The sequence below is a fragment of the Ovis canadensis genome, chromosome 9 (assembly GCF_042477335.2).
Source record: "Ovis canadensis isolate MfBH-ARS-UI-01 breed Bighorn chromosome 9, ARS-UI_OviCan_v2, whole genome shotgun sequence".
Taxonomy (NCBI): Eukaryota; Metazoa; Chordata; class Mammalia; order Artiodactyla; family Bovidae; genus Ovis; species Ovis canadensis.
This window is the reverse complement of record NC_091253.1, coordinates 52,951,912-52,955,159: the sequence shown is the minus strand read 5'-3', so window position 1 is coordinate 52,955,159 and position 3,248 is coordinate 52,951,912. Positions and strand designations below refer to the sequence as shown.

Sequence of the window (3,248 nt, the reverse complement as noted above, 5' to 3'; positions counted from 1 at the left end):
TCCCTTCTCCTGCCTCAGTTTAGCATCTGTGATTTACCCTGGCCCCTGATCTTCATGTAAATAGAAATTAAATGACAAATTTCCAAGACCCCCCCAAAGGCCATTCTTCTATTGAAATTTCTTAACATTTTTTGTGTTAGTCACTCAGTCATGTCCGACTTGTTGCAACCCCTTGGACTGTAGTTCACCAGGCTCCTCTGTCCATGGAATTCTCCAGGCAAGAATACTGGAGTGGGTTGCCCTTCCCTTCTCCAGGGGATCTTCCCAACCCAGGGATCGAACCTGGGTCTCCTGCATTGTAGGCAGATTCTCTACCATCTGAGCCACCAGGGAAATGGAAGAAATGATCCTTCACCCACTCCACAAAACTGGATGACCTTCTCTAGAAGTTTGATGTTGTAAAGGCCTTGGACTTGACGGGAACTGTAAGCTCTGGTTCATGAGGATTGTTTTTTCTTCCCGACTGGTTGCATTCCTGTCTTCTTTGCTTAACTTTCTCCTTCCTCTTCTCTCAAGCTTCTTCCAGCTCTCTTTCCTTTCTGTGAATTTCTGTCTAGTCAAATGGAGAACTCTTAAAGCCTTACCTCCCAGGGAAATTGCAAAGAATCATGGGATGGCTGGCTATATTACCTAGGGAATTTGGGAAAATCATATATCTGATTAATTAAAAAAAATCAATAATGATTTGCCTGGGATGAATACATGTGTAATTCTCTTTTTTTTAATTGTTTTTTTTCCCTAAAGTCTTTCTTTAATTTGTTACAACATTGCTTCTGTTTTATGTTTTAGTTTTTTTGGCCACGAGACACGTGGGATATTAGCTCTCCAACTAGGGATTGAAGCCACAGCTGCTGTGTTGGGAGGTGCAGTCTTAACCACTGGACTGTCAGAGAAGCCCCATGATTCTCTTTTGAAGTGGCAGAGGCATGACCACTAGAGTTATGGGTGCATCATACCCCACACAGTAGAGTTGGTTTCTGTGTGTGGATCCCAGCCTGGGAGAGAGCAAGGGACGTGTGTCTTCTTTGTTCTTGGTCACATTCATGAGCCTTCCCCCTAGACCCCCCTCTCCCTCCATGAAGCCTGCTTTCCTACTTTTGCAGGCTTTTTTCCTGCAGTAGGTTTGAGATAGTGAATTCAAGGAAAGAATATTTCAGTTCAGTTCAATTCAGTCACTCAGTTGTGTCCAACTCTTTGCAACCCCATGGACTGCAGCATGCCAGACTTCCTTGTCCATCACCAACTCCCGGAGCTTGCTCAAACTCATGTCCATCGAGTCCAATGATGCCGTCCAACCATGTCATCCTCTCTTGTCCCCTTCTCCTCCCACCTTCAGTCTTTCCCAGCATCAGGATCTTTTCTAATGAGTTTCTGTTCTTTTTATCAGGTGGCCAAAATATTGGAGCTTCAGCATCAGTTCTTCCAATGAATATTCAGGACTAATTTCCTTTAGAATTGACTGGTTTGATCTCCTTGCAGTCCAAGGACTCTCAAGAGTCTTCTCCAACACCACAGTTTGTTCTATAAAATAAATGGCCTCCTACGGTTTCTATCATTTGTACAATGTATTTATTGACTATGTCCTATACAGTCAGGCAGTCTTCCCTGGTCGCTCAGCTGGTAAAGAATCTGTTTACAATGCTGGAGACCTCTGTTCAATTCCTGGGTAGGGAAGATCTGCTGGAGAAGGGGTAGGCTACCCGACTGCAGTATTATTGGGCTTTCCTGGTGGCTCAGACAGTAAAGAATCCACCTGCAATGTGGGAAACCTGGGTTCAATCCCTCAGTTGGGAAGATACCCTGAAGAAGAGAATGGCTACCCATTCCAGTATTCTGTCCTGGAGAAGTCCATGGACAGAGGAGCCTGGTAGGCTATAGTCCATGAGGTCACAAAGAGTCAGACATGACTAAGTGACTTTCATTTCACATACAGTCAGGCACTGGGGTTGTGACTGGTGATGCAGCAAAAAAAAAAAAAAAAAAACCAACCAAAAAACCAGACATTCTTTTCCTATAAGATACTCACTGTATGGTAGAGGCAAGACCAGTTCCATAATTTGCCTTTTTTTGTGGCCATACCATGAAGCATGAAGGATCTTAGTTCCCCAATCATGGATTGAACCCATGCCCCCTATTGGAAGTGCATGGTTTTAACCACTGGACCACCAGGGAAGTCCCAAGACCAGCTACATCATTTGTGAGTTACACATGATGATTTTGGGTCTCCTTGTTTTAAAAGTTATTTAGAAATTCAATACTTGAGAGCAGGGCACTAAACCAAGCATCCCTTTGAAGCTGGATTTCAGTGAGAGTCCATAGGGAGAACACTCATGGGAGGTTGGGTCTCGGGGGGAGAGATGATGTCTATAAAGGGATAGAATCCTGGTGGAAAAGGCCCAGGAGGGCTCCAATAGTCTTGGTGGCCCGAGGAGACAGCGGTTGTCCCCTGACCCAAGGAGGAGTAAGAAGGCAGCTTTGCCTCGCAGAAATTTCCTGTCTCATCTCTCTCTCACTAATGGACTTAAGAAAACTGTATTTCTCCCTTACTCTCTCCTTGAGATACAATCATCAACAGCTTTAGAGATGTCTTGCCAGAATAAGTATATTTTAATATGGAACTCCTTCTTTGTTCTGCCAAGAAAAAAGGGGGATGCAAATCATTGTAACCCAGAACATAACACACAGCAATAAAACAATATTTCTAAAAAAGTGAGGAAAATAAAGCTAATGGAAAGATAGGAAGAATAAAGGGAGGCAGTAATGGGGCCAGTATATAATATACCTGCTTTGAGATCCTTTACCTCTGCTAGAGGTTGGCTGCAAAATTTAGATTTTATTGTGGCAAAATATACACCACATAGATTTTACCATTTTAACCTTTCTTTTTATCTACTCTGTGAGACTTGTGGGATCTTAGTTCCCCAACCAGGGATTGAACTCGCATCCTTGACAGTGAAAGCACAAAGTCCTAAGTACTGAATTGCCAGGAAGTTCCCTCATTTTAGCTACTTTTAAGTGTATAGTTCAGTGGCACTAAGTACAGTCACATTACTGTGTAACCACCACACCATCCATCTCCAGAACTTTTGCAACATCCCAAATGGAAACTCATGCGTGTGTGCTTAACGTCCAACTCTGCGACCCCATGGACCACAGCCTGCCAAGCTCCTCTGTCCAGGCTTCTCCAGGCAAGAATACTGAAGCGGGTTGCCATGCCCTCCTCCAGGGGATCTTCCACGACCCAGGGA

General features: G+C 44.0%; 1 non-coding gene across 1 annotated transcript; it reads right to left on the bottom strand.

Annotated features, from left to right (window-relative positions):
* Positions 1–261: 261 nt before the first annotated feature.
* Positions 262–333, bottom strand: TRNAC-ACA (transfer RNA cysteine (anticodon ACA)). The gene has a single exon. It is a non-coding gene; the product is annotated as a tRNA-Cys (tRNA).
* Positions 334–3,248: the final 2,915 nt, after the last annotated feature.